Source organism: Panthera leo, chromosome B3 (assembly GCF_018350215.1).
Source record: "Panthera leo isolate Ple1 chromosome B3, P.leo_Ple1_pat1.1, whole genome shotgun sequence".
In the NCBI taxonomy this organism is placed as follows: Eukaryota; Metazoa; Chordata; class Mammalia; order Carnivora; family Felidae; genus Panthera; species Panthera leo.
Window position 1 is genome coordinate 108,232,766 of NC_056684.1, and position 18,698 is coordinate 108,251,463.

The following is an 18,698-nucleotide window of genomic DNA, read 5'->3' on the forward strand; positions in this document are numbered from 1 at the left end:
AGGCGCTTCAGAGACTGGAGGGACGGACCTGCAGGAGCCAGGGCTGCCCGCCGAGCTGCAGTTGCCGCTGCTGCCGCTGTCGCTGTCGCGCTGCCGCCGCCGCCGTTGCTGTCAGCGCTCGAGTGAAGAGTGACAGCGCCGCAAAAGCGGGAGGGAGCGCCGAACCCCGCGAACCTACGAAACAGGTGCATGCGCCGATCTCCTGGCCAGTGGACCCAGCTCGCAAGGTACGTCTGGACTCATCCAGCCATGTGCCTTTCTCTGAGGCTCAGAAAAGACCCGTTTCCTTGAGGGTGAGGATAGGGACTGTTCTGGGATCCTACTCCGCTCCCGGTCATTGAAAAGCGGCCAGGTGGTGGTCCCGAATTACCTGGCTTCATATTTTAAAAATCATGGAATTGGTTCTTGAGGATTCCCCTGCCCATCGATACTAGGTTTGTGTTCGGAAGTTTTCAGCCCTCCGTGTTTTTCCTTTGACTTCGCTGCCCCTGTGTGTGGCGAGGAGAACGGGGAGCAGTAAGCCTGCGGTTAAGGCTAAAATGCCATCGTGCAGCATGGACTAATTGAATCAACACGTATGGAGAGCAACAATCTTTTTAGGTCCTGCTCTGGAAAGGGTCCATTTGGCCGGGAGCAGCCGTTCACTGTTACTCAATCTCCTGAAAAGTAACCATAGTAACTCACCTCTCTTTTGATGGGATCCTCCTCATTGGCTGCCTATCTTCCTTTGGAAAGCTCATCTCTCTAAATATAGAAGATGATGAGATCTGTAAGCATACATCCATGTAGAAAAGGTGCAGTTAAACATGGCCCTTTAAAGAAAAACTATCTTCAAAGAAGAAGTACCATTTGGCTGTTTCAAATCTTGCGAGAAATCGTGTGTAGTACAGAGAATGATTGAGTTGCTGTTTTGAGTTAACTGATGGATTGTAACTTTAGAGAGAATGTATCTTGAAATTATACAACATCTGGCATTTAAAAACAAATTAAGTACATCTGACCCCGATTTCAAAAGAAAATCAACCTACCGATAACATCCCCCAAATAATCTGCCAGTAAATAATTGGAGAAATTGGTTATTCACTTTTTTTCCAAATTTCTTAGGATAGCTAAGACTCCTTCTGTTTAAAATTAAATCTGGAGAACAGGAAAGTAATGGTATGTGCTTGAAGGTTAATCTAGTTAATCCATCTGGTCCAGAACAGCTCCACCTTGAACATCTTTCATAGTGTCCCCCTGCTGCATGCGTTCTCCTGACTTGATAACCAGTTCAAATCAGCGCAGTCCTGGCTCTCCCCATGTTATTTTGCATCTGTCTCCGTTGTTTCACAATCTCAGGTTGCCATTCATGAGCCCGAGGCTGTGAGAAATGCTCGCTGTGCAAAGGGGAGCTCTCACCAGATTTTCTGAAGCTGTCCTAGAAATACACTTTTCAGATTGATTCAGCTTTACCAGGTAATCACTAGCTTAAAAGAAATTACTGTTTAAATATGTATCCAAAGAAATAAATGCTAATGTAGCATTACCATAACTCACAAGATCAATATAAGGGGTTGTTTATATAGATGGTTGCTGGGTAAACGTCAATAGAGGTTTTCCGTAGAGAGGACATTTGTGGGCTGGCAGATTTTCCTAAGACCCAAGTGAATAGGGTGGGCCAAATTAGGTAGCCTGCCTTGGGGAGCATGTCAAGCGGAAGCCCTATGAGCAAACTGGTGCATGTCTGAATGAAGGAAATGAAAAGGAGTCTCCAAGTCGCAAAAGGAGATCTTGGTGATTTTTTTAAAATTTAATTTGCACTAAGGTCATGAGGATAGAAACTTAGGAGTATTAAGCATCTGAAACCAAATTTTCAAGTCAGAATACATTTAATGAGTGCTAAGCTCTCCAGTGCTGTGTTTAACTTTCACATGTACAGTTCCTGTAGGTAACCGGCCTAGCAAATTGCAATCAAATTCATGAAAATACAGCAGGCTGCATTTCTTCCCTCATTTTACGTCTCTTTGTAAAAGTAAATAACTGAGCGGTTTTATTTAGAAACCTGTTTGAAAATTTATTCTGGTCTAATTGTAGGTTTTTTATGATTATCATGAGACTTTAAAAGTACTGGTGTCCATAGTCACTTATTGAAATACCTTTGATAATTTTAAACATTAAAGATGACCACTAACACTATCATTTGCCTTTAGTACCATGACACCTTTTTCCTTTCTTCATTATAATTACTATATTTTATGGTAAGCAGCAAATCCAAGGAGACCAATAAGATTTACTGTCATCTGCGATGAGATGTATGTAGAATTCTAGCCATGCTATCAATCTGAGGAAAGTTTGAATAAGCCACAAGTATTGGTTCATGCATATGCATTAGTCTTGTGCATTCGTAATTTATACACATCCTATCTCTTATGTAATATGCATAGGAGTTTAAAATCATTCAGTGCCCTTTAATTTACATGAAAAGGCCTGCCCTTTCATTGAGACCACTATTGCAATCAAGAAGGTCAAGTGAAAAGGGTTCTTAAATTTTAATTTTGATTCTATCCTGAATGTATAATGTGCAGAATATATCCTGTACACTTTTGATGAACATATCTGTTTGAAGTCATTCATCAGAAAATTTTATCATGGTAATTAGCTTTAAATAAATGAAACTAAATCAAATGGTGTCATTATAATATAAACGCTTAATTCTAGAGCTATTGGTAGATCCTAAGGAAGAGTGTAAAAAAAAATTCCACAGCTTTGTAGTTCAGGATATAGTCACTCTTGTCGATGGGAATGCCAGCTGTACTTGTACGTACAGTGAGTTCTAAAAGGGGGATGTCATTCGGGCTATAAGGCTTAGATCAAGCTGAGATCAAGCAGGTTAAAACTGAAACCATGTTCCAATTTCAGTTTTTCCTCATATATTCTATTTGGAAGTGTTTATGTGTCTACGAACATTCCATGTTTAATTTTATGCCATGTTGCTTTCCTGGGATTTAGAAGATGCTTTGAAACATGGAGAAATGTTGAAAGGTTTGATCAAGATGCCAAAGCCCTGGGCTCTGCACTGAGGACTCATGCCAGCTGGCTTTAGCTGTCAAAACACCGACACCCTTACAATAGCTCTAAAGCTGAGGCATAACCAGTTTGGATTGCTCTATTTGTCAAAGCAATATGCTTCAGAAACCTAGAGAAAGGTGAAGTAAAATAATATTTCAGAAGCAGAGGGGTAAACTGACCGTAGACATTCACAACTAAAACTGAGGAAGAAGTGCACCTTCCATTCTGGGGGGAGCAGCTCCGTGTCAGTCCCCCCCACCCCCAATCTTTCTAAGAAGTTGTCTGTTCAGCTAGTGTCAATACATTACTTTAACATTTCCCCTTTTTGGGCTAACACAAGTATTTCTAAAATTTTTCCTGATTACATTTATGGTAACAGACTAATAACAGAGCCATCTAGTTTGTTGCAATATTTCTCACTGGGGGTCATAAGGGGATATTAATAAAAAGGACTAAAGGCTTGCGACTATTATGTTCAGCATTATGATATAGCTTTATCACTAGAATTTTTTTTTTAAAGTTTTTTTTTCATCTTATACTGTGCAGCAAAAGGTCTTCTTGGCAGGTAGATACAAGAGTCTTCTAAATATCAGTGATGCTTAGAAGGGGAGGAGGGGCAGGTTTGAAGCTGGGAAATCCCCCCTGTGGTGAGGTATCAGAGTATGTATTCTTTTAAAAACCATTATTAAAAGGGAGCATGGACTACAAACATCAAGAAAAGTTGGGGATGTTGCAAAGAGAATCACAGCTCAAGAGCCTCAAGTGTCTATTCTGTCTGCATGGGCTGCTTGCTTTACTGCTCTGTGGCTCGTCTCCCCATATCTGATGTGGGGCATAAATCTAGCTATTAACTTAAGCAGAGTGCTTGGGTTGAACACAATTCAATTTAATGAAGCACCGAAGTTTTAGAGGAAAGGGAACCTGTGAATGAGGGACATTTCACCACCAGAGTAACTCTGGGTGGTGACACAAATTAGGCAATACAAGCGAAGGCAGAGAATCACCCCACTCTGGGACAAATTGTCCTATATTCTTAGTAAAGTTAATGATTAGTCCATCTTATGTTTTTCTACAACCCTTCTGGGGTACCTGGCTAAATGTTGTTGGTGATATACTCAAACCTGGTGGCGGCATCGAAGTGGAAGACAATGAGGGTGATATGGATTAAGTATTTCTTCATAAGATCTCTGCAGTCCACATATGGGGGATTGAAAAGCCCTCCTCTCTGAGCAACAGACCTGGGTATCTAAGGAAGTTATAACATCTCCCGAGACATCTCATCAGTAAGATATTTCTTGGAACCTATATCTAGCAATGTGAGTGCTTTGCCAATTTTCTTTCTGATTCATTCCCACTTTCCAAGGTGTAGTAAAAGGGAGCATCATCCTTTAAAACAAGGAATGGGGGTGCCTGGGTGACTCAGTTAAGTATCCAACTTTAGCTCAGGTCATGATCTCGCGGTTCGTGGGTTTGAGCCCCATTGTCTGGCTGTGTTGACAGCTCAAGCCTGGAGCCTGCTTCAGATTCTGTGTCTCCCTCTCTCTCTCTCTGCTCCTCCCCTGCTTGCTCTCTGTCTTTTTCTCTCAAAAATAAATAAACATTAAAAAAATTAAAACAAGGAATGCACTTCTGAGGGGTGGTAAATCACTAAATTTACCCATGGAACTCTTGCACTTGGTGTCTATCAGTAGGGCCAGATCATGGCAAAAATTAGGCTTTGGTGCAGCAACTAAGGTAACTTCATGAAGGTAACTTATGAAATGGGATATGACCAGCCATGTAATAATGCTCTCTTTGGTTCAGAGGTCATCAGCAGCGGAACAAGATAGGCTGTGGAAGGGTGGTGTTTTATTTATTATTCCATGTGTACACTTGGGGCTATCCCGAGGGACGTGGAATCCAGTCCCAGACACTGCTTCTGGTCTTGGGAAACTTCTCTTTCTTGTTAGTATCCCTGGAAGTTCCTAAGAAACTTTGCCAGGAGCTACAACTTGTTGGTAATTCTAAACTGCCAGCAAAGTCAATCTTGTGCTTGGAGTGGGTGATAAATCTGTAGAAACAGATTGTTCCATTGATTGATTTGGAGCTAAAAACTGCCACTGAGTTCTGCTCCATAGAATATATTATCTAGAAGTGTGCCAGGCAAGGGGTTATAAGGGACAAAACTGATGGAAAATTGCTATCACAAAACTCAAGGACTACAAAAGGAGCAGTATTGCAGCCTTGAATGTTGCTTCCATCTACCTCCTTGAGCACACTTGTGAATGTTTCATGCTACTGTGCTCAACACAAAAGAGAGGACAAATGTCCTGCTTTAACACAGTACTGCTTAATAGGACACATATTTATGATTTCAAAAATGAGATCACTACACTCACAACACCTAAAATTTATTGAGTAGAAAATGTGTGGAAATGTGACAAGCCCTGGCTGAGTAAGTGCTTTTAAAATATCATCTCCCTTAATTCACATACAACTCAGTGAGTTTGATATTGTTCCTCCATTTAATTGATGAGGAAACTCAGGCTCTGTGAGGTTAAAGTCACTAAGCAAATAAATTGTAGAGTTGGGATTTGAACTAGTGCTGTTTCATAGCACTAGAATATCCTGTCGAAATATTTTAAGCCATGTAGCAAGACTGAAGAATGCAGCTAACAGGGACAGATGATACAGCTCTTTCTAAACAAAAATGGTTGTTGCCTTTAAGGAAGGATGTGTTCTAGCTCTGCGACTAGCAAAGCATTAGGTAGTTAGGTAGGGACATGTACTTTCTAAGGCTCACACCAGGCTAATGCCACGTAAAGGGAAATCAATGAGGGACCGGAAGTCGGGGCCCCGTGATTTGTACACAAGTCAGCCGTTGATCAGAGGCTAGACCCCACCTTAGTCTCCCCATCGATCAGACTGTTCTTTTGTCTGTGGCTACAGAGGCACATCTACTAGGAGGATCTCAGCTCGGGTTTTGCAGTCTATTGATCAAGGTGTTGTGGGGAAGAGAATGGAAACGTGGTTAAAATGAAGATATGTGAAAGCCATCACTTCTTCACCATCTCTCAGGCTTTGCAGGCTCAGACAAAGAATGGATCTCCATGACGGCCTTGTTCTTTTATTATTGTCTGTTCTCTCAAAGTGTTTGTAAATTAATTTGCTGATGATCTTTCCTTAATGTACTGCCCCTGGGCCGTGTACCTAATGAAATCACTTGTGCAGTAATAGGATTCCAGATGTCTGGAGGCAGGGGCAGAACAATAGGAGGAGCACTTGAGCAATCGTTTGTAATTACATTTGAAACATTTATTTTAAAAATGTGTATAAATTGTGCTGCTGGAACCCTAATGACGGGGGCGGTCATTCTGTTGCCTGACTTCTCATGTGTTGCTTCTTGAAGTTTTACACTGTGAAATGCGTTGGGCTGGACACAGGTATTTTATGTGTGAATATCCAAGCCAGAGTTAACTGTTTTACCTTTGGAGATAAATTTAGGCGCAGCCTAATTCTGTTTTGTAATTCATATGCTGTTCTCAGACCTCAAAACAGTGAAAATGAACACATAAAATCATTTTGATTTTTTCCTGCGTATCTCAACTCTCTGGATTGAGTTTGGCTTTTTAGTTACGGGAGAATGATATAAACAGATCTACACGTGCTTGCTGGATCATAACAGGCAAATTTCTTTGGATATCTGGAGTAACTTTAATTCTTCAAATGGCTATCTGGATGTTTCAAAAACAATTGATATTTGTTTCACCCCAAATGTATGACCAGTGGCAGTAAATTCAGAAACATTTTCTTGGAGTCGTCATAGCACCTGTACCGTATTTTTTTTTTTCCTCACTTGATCATTTGAAATATTCTTTTGTAGTCTTTTAACTCCCAAATTACCATCTAGTATCTCTGGGAGGAAGGGTGGTAGAAAGAGTCTTAGGGTCTGAGCTAGGAGGCCAGGCTGGGATTTGTGTTTGTAGGATAGGTCTGTGCCTGTTGGCACTAATAAGAGTTCAGATTTGATTGAGTGCTTACTATATGCTTGGCACAGTGCCAGTCCCTTTCCATGAATTATTTCAACAGTCCTATGAGCCAGTGATACTTCTGTCCCCACTTTACAAATGAGACTTGTAACATGTTTATATGATTTTCTCAAGGCCACACAACTAAGAAAAAGCAGACCTGGAATTCAAACCCACTTCAACCTGACTTCAAAACCCAAACTCATAGCTACATAACTGATTGTAAATCACAGAACCCTTCTGAGCTACAGTTTCTTCATCTGTAAACTTTGGAGGCCAAATCAGGTAGTCAATAAATAAATTTCCAGCTCTGAATTTTTTGAGTTTCAATCCAGCCAAGAAAACAGATGTAGGAACTTATGTTTGCTATATATTTTAGCCTCAAAGTGGCTAAAAGCATCCTCCAAAAACATTTATGCCAAAAACATTGCAAATAGCTAAACAGCCTGCAAGGAGGTAATTGTCAAACCAATACCAGCTGTGAAAGCTTTTCAGCATTTCAACAACCCTTGGGGGTGTTTTTTAAGAGCAATAAACTAAGTGGCTAAGTGTGTTGCCCATGGAGCTGAGACACAAGTCTGGACCCCTGAGAATTTACTATGTTTTCAGGGTGTAATACATTCTGTATCTGAGGCTCACTTCTCCAACACAGCCAAACTAGATCTTAATGAACCTTGGAGACATTTAGTATAATTTTCTGGTCTTGATCTATTAATTAAAAGTACCTTCCCCAGAGCATCACTTGGTTTAGTTGATGGTTGGTTTTCCAAAGCTGCCACCGGCCTTGCCTTGTGTCATTCATTCAAAAGTTTTCATTTGGTCTTAAATGCTACAGGTATTGCATTCCTTTGGAAAATAAAATGAGCAGATGTTAAAAAGCAAAATATACATAGACAAAAATGTTTGCTATGGTAAAGTTGTTCTTCTTTCCAAGTCTTTCATCTATCCTTTCCTACTGTAATAATCCTTCGGGCCTTATTTATTTATTTATTTATTTTAAGTGACCTGTCCAGCTTTAATGCTAATAACAGTCATTGATACTTCTTAATGTGAACCCAGAATTTATGTTGAACAGTGACCTCATTCTTCCTTGACTATTTAGTTAAAAGGCACTCTGGCTTTGTTCATGATGCTACAGCATCGAAGCCAATGTAGCCAATGTTGCGATAGCAACACCACCAACAACAAAAATCAATCAAGCTGATTGCTTGGCATTCAGATGATAAGGCAATCAGTTGATGGGCCGAATGTTCTGCCTTTCTACTTGCTGTTGTAGTGCAACTGCCATGCCTGTCCAGTGCTCTCAAAATGTGGTCCCCACACCTGCAGGCTCAGGGTCACCTGGAAATTTGTTAGAAATGTAAATTTTCTGCTCCTGGTCCAGAGCTCCTGAATTAGACATTGTGGGGGTGGGACCCAGCAATTTGTGATTTGAAGAGCCCTTCAAATGATTCTGATGCTCTCCAACACTTGAGATCCATTGTAGCGTCAACTAGTTAAACAGTTAAAAAAGAATTCAGTCACAATAGCTAATTGTCATCACAGAATATCCCAAAGCTTCACGTAATTCTTTGGTTAAATGCTTTCAAAATACATGAAAGAAAACGCAGTCTACTAAAAAGAAACAAAAACCCCCAAACCAAAAAACAGCCCCTGAGAAAACTGGATTCCTTAATGCTTTCTTTGTTTTCAATACAATCCATTTTGTTCTTTTTTTGCCCCAACCTTTTGAAATCTGTGAATACTCCATATAAATTGAGTTCTGCTTATTGAATTCAGAGACCACGTACATACAGTGGCAACTGTTGTTTTTGCTTCAGTTGTGAAAGATCATTGCACATTTGTCTCCTTTTAGGTCAGACACACCAGTGTTTAAAATTCTTACTGCCCTTACAGACCATGCCCATTCTAATTGAAGACTCTTGGGTTTACAATTCACACTGGTATCAATGAACATTTGGAATGCTTTAGGTGTGATTTTTGTAGCTTTACCTACTGGTTTAGGAAAACCATCCAGCAGCTACCAAAGTTGCAGGAAGTGTTAAATAGATGCCGCTAAATTGGAAGAAAAGTTAGAAGCAGCAGGTTCTTGAAGAACACATTTTTAATATATAAGATTTTTTTAAATTTAAAATGTCAGAGGTAAAACATCAAAAGTCTTAATCGTAAATTTATTTAACCAACACATTAATAAATTACTCATTTTGTGAGTCAAATGGTTTCAATACCTAGCAGTATTTGAAGGTATGGATTAAAAGTAAAATAGATGATGTATAAATATGAGCATTTATTTTGGTTCTGCCCCCTGAGGTTGAATGAGCATGTACTCACCAGGACTCAATTTGTATTCTAAATTCATTCAGTGTTTTCACTAGGAAGCTACTTGTCCTTTGCTTTTAAGGTTGAACTTGCCTCTTTTGTGTGATATGAGCACCACCTACAGTACATAGTAGGAACTCCCTTCAAACCAAATGCTTTCTGAAAATCCACTTCCAGAACACTACTGTCCTTCCTTAAACAAGGCAGAATCCTCAATTTTTTTAATGTTTATTTATTTTTTATTATTTTTGAGAGAGAGAGACAGTGAGAGAGCTAGAGAAGGGGAGGGGCAGAGACAGGGGAGACACAGAATCTGAAGCAGGCTCCAGGCTCTGAGCTGTCAGCATAGGGCCTGACATGGGGCTCAAACCCACCAACCATGAATAGTATTTTAAAGGAGAGAACAAAGTTTTCACGTTCAGATATTATACCAAGCTCAAGTTTGCTAGTCAAGATGCTATTTAAACCTCTCGTTTCCATATGATTAACCTCTGTGTTATGAGGATGGTCATACCATGACCATATCATAGGGTTTGTCTATAGACACACATGATTGCTTCTTTAAAGCGTAATTGGGTTACCAACCATTTTACACCAATTGGATTAACCTACATTAACCTTGCAACATTAAATTCCCTTTGTAAACTAGGGAGTTTAACTAAAAGAATGATGAAAAATGACTTCCCTCTTTCCATTGATTTTGTGAATCAACTTCAAATTGGGGAATATTTTGACATTAAATGGCATGAAATTAAATAGAGTATTGGTAAGTATTCATTTTTGAGGACCAGCATAAGGAAATACATATAATTCATCAACGCGGAACATCTATTTTGGGTCTGAGTAGTGGCTATTACCTACAAACAGGCTTTTTGGTCACAAGAGAATTGCTACGGATGACTTTAGCACATTGCTTAGTAAATTCTTCATTTACTAAGAATTTTCTTTTCCAGGGTCAACCAACAGTTTCTTCTTATAAGTAGAATGTATAAAATGCTGTTTTCCACAATAAAATCTGACTTTTCTCTCATTGTCTTATTTTGTTTAGCTTATCCAACAAAAGTATTAACATATACATTAACAACGTCGAAAGTAGCCTACTTTAAGAGAAAATATGCAGAAGAAGAAGATTTACATCAAGATTACCATGGGTATTTTCCAAAAGTAAGGGTTTGCTTATCATTATTTCTTCCTTTTTATGAGTCTTGTCAACAGCAAACAGCTCTAGTTTTCTTTTTTCTAAAAATAGATAATGATGTATTTGCTTTCCAGCACCTGATATTGCCTGAGGACAGGACTTGCATTCTCAAACTTTCTCTGGAGAAGCTCAGGTTTCTTGAAGACCCAGAAACCTACTTAAGAAGGTCTGTGTTAATTAACAATTTGCTGAGGAAGATACATCTAGAGACGGAGAAAGAGAGCTATGAATACTTTAAAGAAGCTCCCTGTTATAAGACTGCTTATTCTGATACAAGAAAACGGCTGAAGTTCATGGTACAGGAATGCTGTTCTCAGTCTCTTTATTATGAAGAGCTGCATTCATATCATATTGTGCCTTATGCTTCGGAGAATGCCATTTATGGGATGGGCTACACTAGCAGCCACTTGGAGCAAAATTCTCAGTTGCTTATTTATAAAATGAATTAAAGTAACTGTTAAGTTCATTGATACTTTGTTTCTAAATGCCTGACCTGTTTTAGTGAAGATATTGAAACAAGGCACTAATTACCAGTGCACTTGAGATCAAAGATGGCATGCACGCTGAACTGAGTGGAAAGAACCCTGGTTATTACTCGGCAGTCCTTAGTATCGTCCAAATTGAAGCTATGTCCACATATTATAAAGCAGCAAATAAGTGCTGTAAAGGCAAAGATTTTTATGTTTTTTTTTTCTTAAAGATAAGATGATGTGTACAAAGGGACCTATGTCAAGGTCTCATGTGAATTTAAACTTTTAAGCCCCCGTTTCCAAATTCTGCCATTCCTAGTGGAAAGTGACAAAATGTGACCCTGAACTGACAATGCAGGATCCCTGAATATTAAGGGTGGAATGAATTTACTTTTTCATAAATGATGAGGGGAAGATAGGCTCTTTCTGAAAAGTTTTGGCTTGTCAAGCATTGTGCCAAATAATTGTTTGACACCATTCTCCTATGGTTCGTGGCAATTTAAGATGGGGCAAACATATTGCAACTTAACTGCTGAATGTAACAACCAGATTACTCCAAACTGATCCATTTTTTTTGTTTTGTTTTATATTTTTGGCTTGATAGACATCTATCTTTTAAAGTAAAATTTATTAAAATGAGCCTTGCAGATGGGCTTATCTCTGAGTTCTAGAGGTCATTTAAAATTTGTGGCTGGTCTTAAGGGTTTAAATTTTATTTATGATGTCATTTTTATAGGCTGTGAAGCTCAGGAAAAGGGTAGGCAGGTCAATTTGTTTTAATAGCTTGACAATTAAAAAAAATCTGATCTGCAGAAATTAGAGAAAACCACAGAAATTCTACATGATGTTATTTCTTCATCGAAGAGTACTTTTAAGGCTGCCTGGACGAAACTTGCACTGATTTTTGTATAATAGTTGACCATTCACTATTTGACAAAATGTATCAGAATGCTTTTGGTGGTGAAGTTTAGATAAGTCCCTATATTTTGCAATTTGAAAGATAATTATTTAACAAGTTGGATAGTTTCCTGAAATTATTTGAAGTGGTTCATAATGTTCTTTGAGGTTTGAGTGAGATGTCTGATTTCAGTGTCCAGAGTCATGTCCTATGGAGCATATCATTCAAAGAACTGTCATTAACTGATAAAACAGATTGGAAAAACTAGGTGCCAAAGGTATATTCAAGAAAATACCAAAGACCCAAAGATGAGTGTTAGACAGACTATGATAATGAAGGTAAGAGTCTAAAATAAGGATTCCACGGGACACAGAAGAACATTGTTAAAGGGTTTTGGAACGATGTGCTTACTAATGTGCTTTCACAGCACTTTATACATAATAGTGATAATCAAGGACACTGCTTTAAACAAAGATACTACAGGCCTTTGGTGATCGTATGTTTTCACAAATCTAACTATGGTGACTTGTCAACATTGTACCTTCCCTAGTTGAACGCCGTCTTGTAACCAGGAAGTCCTTTTTTTATTCAGGACAATTTTGTTCTTAGTTTTGATTTACTATTTGTTCCTTCTAATGAATCATCAGGTGAGTCACATGGATGTGTTTGGTATAAAGATTATTGGCACCCTAATTAGCATGTGTTGTTGAAGATTCTATAGATCTATAACTGATAAAAGTATAAGGTTTGTTTTTAATTGCTCAATTAGAATTTGTAGAAAATACTTTAGAAAAAACTGAAAAATTATAATTGAGGCTAATTTTTAAAGGCAATTTTGTATGAATGGTAGGATAGCTTTGAAACAAAAATAAATATTTAAAAATTAATTTAAGGATAAAATTTGGCACCAAAGTTCAAAAACTTTATTTCACTGCTTATAAAATATCTTATTTCTACCAACACTTCTTTTAAAATGTAGGTTTCTTAAACAATGAGGATATTAATTGAATAGGCTCCAAATTAGATGGGATGATTATACCACATATAATTTAAAAATAGAATTAGCTCTCTAACAGTTTTAATTTTTTTTACTGAAAGAAACATTTGGTTTAGGACAGTGTCTAAAAGAAAAATACACCAGTGTGAATAGATGTGACTTATAAAGCTGGCACATACTGAAATTGAGGATAGAAATGCAACTTTGGAATAGAAAAGAGAAGGACGGAAAAAATTACCAAGAAAGTGTGAAATTATAATAGTTAGGGTATGTCACAAAACTTAAACAAAGTAACAGCTCTTGGGCAATGAACCAGTAACAGATGTTAAGTCTGTTTTATTTGGTGACATCATTAACTGAGCTCTCTGATCTATACACTCACATGTAGACAAGGAAATGTCTTAGAAGCCAGTGGTATTTGTGAATATGGTTTTTTTTTTTAAAGTTGATTTCAAAACAAGTTATTTAAAACTATCTTTAAGAGCATTTAATCTCTTGTCCAATAAACAATTCATAGATAATGAGTGGACTAATGTTATCTTGACTTTTTAAAAAATAACAATTTGTATTTAAATGATGTAAACTTGCCTGAGTCGACCAATAGATTGCTGTCATTTTACCATGGCAAACTGATATAGACAGAGACTCTATATAGACCTGCTTTGTTGACCCCATCCCACATGCTGTATTATGGGAGAAGCAAAAGGTGAGAGACCAGTTTCAACTTTTTTGAACCTGGACATTCTTTCTCTGGTAACAAAAGCCATCCTTAGATAAGAAAGACAGGATGAGAAATCTGAATGCCTTTGGTAATATTGATCATTCTTGTAGGTGCTCAAATGGCCTGAAGGCCTAGTAAAGAAGAAGACAATTTAAAAAAAAATGAGAAGAGGAAAATGAAGAGATGAGGAAGGAAAAAGGGGGGGGCATAAAAATTAAAAAACATTATTAGTAAGTTAAACGGAAAGTTGTTTCATTGTGAGGGTGGGTTGCTTACTTGCTATACTTATTTTTGCTTCCCTGTGTCTCTGTACACTTCCAAAAGTGGTAGCCATAATATATTGATATTTTCTTTCATTCGTAAGACTAGATTTTATTCAGCATATATTATTTGAAATGTGATGTGACTGTGAAATAACTCTTAAACTGAGTTCCCTGGGTAGATGAATAAAGGAAAAAAACAGAAAGTAAGTTAGGGGAAAGACTGATGGTGAGCCTGTATATACATGGATAAGCTCATACGTATGATCAGCTTTTAAAATGTGCAACCCAAGGTTTAACAAATTAAGTGCTAGAGGACTTGGGAAAAAACTCTACGTCCCCACCATTTATTAAGCAACTACTATGAGCCAGACACTGTGCCAGGGTTGGATATGCAGAGGTGAAGAATACACAGTCCCTTTGCTCAAGCAGTTCACTGATGAAGGAGAAACTTGGAGATGTTTGGTTTTGTTTTAGAAGTAGTGAGAGGAACACCTACATTTCTCCTTTCTGGACTATAGGATGATTATCAAATGTGTGTCTCCAAAGGGGTTTATAGTTAAGAAGATGCACAGGGAGAAGGGAAGGTCTACTCATTTAGATCTTAGAGTGGAAGCAATGTACATTCTACTTTGTAACATATTTTATGCTTGGAAGCATAATAGAAAGCCACTATTGTGAGAGGAAGTGAGGCTGGCCTTGGCTTATTCCTGGAGCACAGGGATTGTAGGAGAGGTGGGGAGACAGGTGCAAGTACAGAAGAATTCCTTCTCTCCTGCTTCTCTAGCTTTCCTGTTCTTTTACAGGGGAAATCAGGCTATTAAAGTAAAGGACAGACTTGAAGGAGAAGCAGAATTGTGAAATCATAGCCCAAGAGTTGTGTATAATGTGGTCAAAGTTAGAGTTGTGTATAACTCTAGAGTTGTGTATAGAGTTGTGTATAACGTGGGCAGCTTTCTTCGATTTGCCTTGTGCTGGTGAACTGCTTGAATGCACCTCTGGATTTCTTAACACCAGCTATGGAGCCATCTTCTTTCCCTCCACCCTGAATCACTCCAGATTTTACAGTTGGCTGTAAGCAGTGGTTATGGTTCTAATTCTGCACCCTCCCATTCCCCACCCTCCCAGCATTGATAATGCGTTTGCTCAAAGATCCTTGGAAGAAGACAACAATTTTCAGTACTGGTTGAACTCTTTTGAGAAAGGGTTTCCAAAGTACATCAACCTAGAATTCATCAGTTTCTTGATACAATTCTTTATAAAACTATTGTACTTAGTCATTAAATAATTGACTACTAAGGTATTCTTCATGTTTCTAGGGTTCAATGTAATAGTTATCACTTGTGTATGTTTTGCTAAAGAAAATACCTGGAGTTGGAAACAATGAAAGATTGTGTGTGATTAATTCAAGCAGTTCATGATCATTTATGTAATTTTGGAATTTTAAGCATCTTCCCATTCGCGAGCTTCATTCTGCACATCAGCAATGTGACATGTTTCAGGTGTTTTTGTCTTTGTTTTTTTTTTTATTAAGTGGATCATGTCTCAAAGTTGTTACATTCGTAGTTGAACATTTTGAACAAAATTTTCCTTAGAGTAATTCTGTCTTTTCCCAGGGATTATTCTATAGTTGGGTAAATAAAGTCCATTCTTCTACACTAGCACTTCCCAAATCCTCTTGTGCATGTAAGTCCCGGGAGATCTTGTTAAAATACAAATTCCTTTTAGTAGGTCTGGGACAGGGCCTGAGATTCTGTATTTCTCAAGTCTCCTAGATAATGTGGGTGCTGCCTTGTCTGCCAACTACTCTTTGAATAATGAGGCCATACATCACTTTGAGAAGCAAGCCTGTATTCTGGTTACTTTCAAAGAATACGTGTTCTTGTCTGTTTTCTATAGAAGTTGTTAATCCAAAGAAATGAAAGATAAAAAGTAAATGCCATAAACTGGTTCCCAAATTGGCCACAAATGTAATATTTTATACAGCAAAATACATACAAAATGATTTCTCATATAGATTTTATCTGCATCAAGTGCAAAAAAGGGACACGGACATAGCCATGTACCACTCTTATCAGCCAAGAAATGACATATGGTAAATTTCTCTTCTTGATTCCACCCCCCCCCCCCTTGATTATACCCAGATAAGTGAGCTGTATTTGGTAACACTAGAACAAAGATGGAATGTTGTTGACAGTTAAGAAGAATTTGGCAATTTCTTATCTGGCCGAATATGAGAAAACCTTATAAAAACATTCTATATTAAATTCAAACTTGTAGGTGAATGCATGGCCTGAAGAATTTGAGAAACATAAGCTGGAAAATGGCACCTGGATCTTCAGCTTCTTGTTTTGAACTCTTTATTGAGCTTTATTCCATGAGAGGTCCTCCCCTTGTTACGGACTCATTGTTCCTCTTCAGTTGTCAGTGGAGGGTTGGTGTCGATGAGAGAGTCGCATAAATTGTCTAATTTGAGCATGCCAAGTGATTTTGTCAGGCTCTCCTTTGGTCATAAATTGTGGATATAGCTATTGTGAAATAATGCTGTCATAAATTTGTTATACACCATTAATGAAGGGTAAAGAAGCAGAAATTTAGTTCTGTGGGAATGCACCCAAATATCAAGCAGATGGTGTTCTACAACATTTATTTGGGAAACTGTGCGTCTGTTACATAATCTAAACTATGTCATTTTCACATTTAAAAATATCTGGGTCATGATTTAGAGTTTTTATTGGATTGTTTTTTAAACTGAGAGGAAGAAGAAAGGTAACTGTATTTTAAATCATATTTGACACGTTACTAATAAAATTTTATTTCTGGTGAAATAAAGGTGCCTTATTAAGTGGGGGGAGGGGGAGGTCATGAACATGTGGCAGTTGCTTTATGTCCCTCGATTGTAGAGGCCTCATTTTAAAAGCATATGGTTATATTTCTTCAGCAGTTTGCTTTCAACACAAAATTTGCTTAAGTATTTGGAAGACAGTCCTAATCTTCTGGCAAGTTCTCTTCACTAAATTTGGCCTCAAAATGGTTTTTAGGTAGCATGAGTCAGAAGAACATGTGACAGAACTCACTCTAGTTTAGGCCTTATTCAAACAATGTAAGTATCAATCTCAGAGTCAAAGATAATTTCCCATTAGACTAGAATGGCAACAGATGTCCCCATCAGTTCTCCAGAGATTTGTTAGGGGAAGGAGAGGTGGAACACACAAGGAAGGTAGACTTCTTCTCTTTCTCTTGGGAGCTGGTATTTATTAATCAATTTTGTGAACCAGTGATTGTGAAGTTCCCTATAACCCATTGACTTAGGTGGGACATTAAAGCCCAAGTGTAAGGTATTTCCAAGAACACAATATTTTTCGTGTATATCCAAGATGATGGATTGATGAAATGTATAGTTATTTGAGCAACCCAGGAACAACCAACCCATATAAATAAAAGAGACTTACGTGTGTGTTAGAAACTTAAGCACACACAGATGGACACATCTAAGATGGTAACATAAAGATCCAGTTGATCTCTTCCAGGAGTCAAAAAACAACCTTATATAGTATATAAGGGCATCAGACAGTTTCCAGTATATATTTGGTGGTAATGAATCATGTTGTCCAAGTGACTCTTAGCTTTTCTTTCATAAATAAATGCATTTTTCCACTTGTGCTCTATTTGTGAATCCAAAAGTAGATGGTTATGTTTTTCTTTCCTATTTGAAAGTTTATGGAACACATACACACACACACACACACACACACACACACAAATATATACACGCAAACCACAGATTGCAGGTAGATGGGGTTTTTAAAAACCTATTAAGAAGTGAAAGAAATGAAAGAAAGGGTGGCATCGGGCTCTTTGCTGACAGTTCAGAGCCTGGAGCCTGCTTCAGATTCTGTCTCCCTCTGTCTGCCTCTCTCCCACTCCCACTCTGTCTTTCTCTCTCTCAAAAATGAATAAACATTAAAAATTTTTAAATAAAAAAAGTAAAAGAAAGGGTAACTCAGAATGCTTCTCTCAGGAAGCTTGGAATCTACACGAGAATTTCAAGCCATATTGAGAAGCATGAATATAGTGGAGTTGTTGAGTAAGGACAACTTTAACCTCAAAACAAAGACCCACCACAAAACAGGTTTTTTTCATCTTTTTTTCCTGTTCCCTGTTCCTGACATTATATCTCCCCATCATTCTACCCTACCTCCAGCCCAAGTCCTCTATTTGTGACCTGATTGCTATCCCCAAAATTAATACACATGGTGGCAAGCTCTACCAGGACAAATATTTATAAAGCCTTAGTTAAATCATCCCAGACCCATGTCTTCATATTGTGATTATTTTCATAAAATTCTTTGATATGAGTCTTCTGAGTTAAATATATATTCCATAATGTGAGACCCACTCCCAAACTTTCACTTATCTGGAAGATACTTTTGCTATGGCCCCATGAGTTTTATAAGTAGAAATATTTGTAAACAGTGCTGTATAAACACAAATTATATTGAATTACCATGACTCCTCTCAAGGGAAAAGAAGTCCTATCAATCTATTTCCTATGTTCATATGGACAAGTAGAATATAGCACCACTTTGACCAACTGTAGTTGTAGTTATTTCTATAGTTTATGAGGAAGCCAAATATGGAAGTTTTATATACACACATATATGTCTTATATTTCCTTCTCATCAATTTGTGATACAAAATAGTTGACAATTTTTTATTTATCAGATTAAGACAACCTCACCCTCACCTGACCTCATTGGTAGGTCTTTCTGGTCTTTCT

General features: G+C 37.9%; 2 long non-coding RNA genes across 5 annotated transcripts in view; one reads left to right on the top strand and one right to left on the bottom strand.

Annotated features, from left to right (window-relative positions):
- Position 1: 1 nt before the first annotated feature.
- Positions 2–18,698, top strand: part of LOC122222794 — a 32,727-nt gene continuing 14,030 nt past the window's right edge. Inside the window, exons 1-4 of one of the 3 annotated variants that reach the window (XR_006203866.1) lie at positions 2–227; positions 1,339–1,455; positions 10,423–10,538; positions 10,647–10,738. This is a non-coding gene — a long non-coding RNA (uncharacterized LOC122222794). Of the gene's footprint in view, positions 228–1,338; positions 1,456–10,422; positions 10,539–10,646; positions 11,054–18,698 lie in introns of those variants that run through there. The other 2 variants (XR_006203865.1, XR_006203864.1) reach the window with 2 other exon arrangements.
- On the bottom strand, positions 88–7,897 carry LOC122222796. Of its 2 annotated transcripts, none has more exons than XR_006203868.1 (3): positions 7,781–7,897; positions 685–744; positions 88–174 (listed from the first exon to the last, which is right to left on the bottom strand). It is a non-coding gene; the product is annotated as an uncharacterized LOC122222796 (long non-coding RNA). The 2 variants fall into 2 exon arrangements; XR_006203869.1 differs by lacking the exon at positions 88–174 and adding an exon at positions 390–488.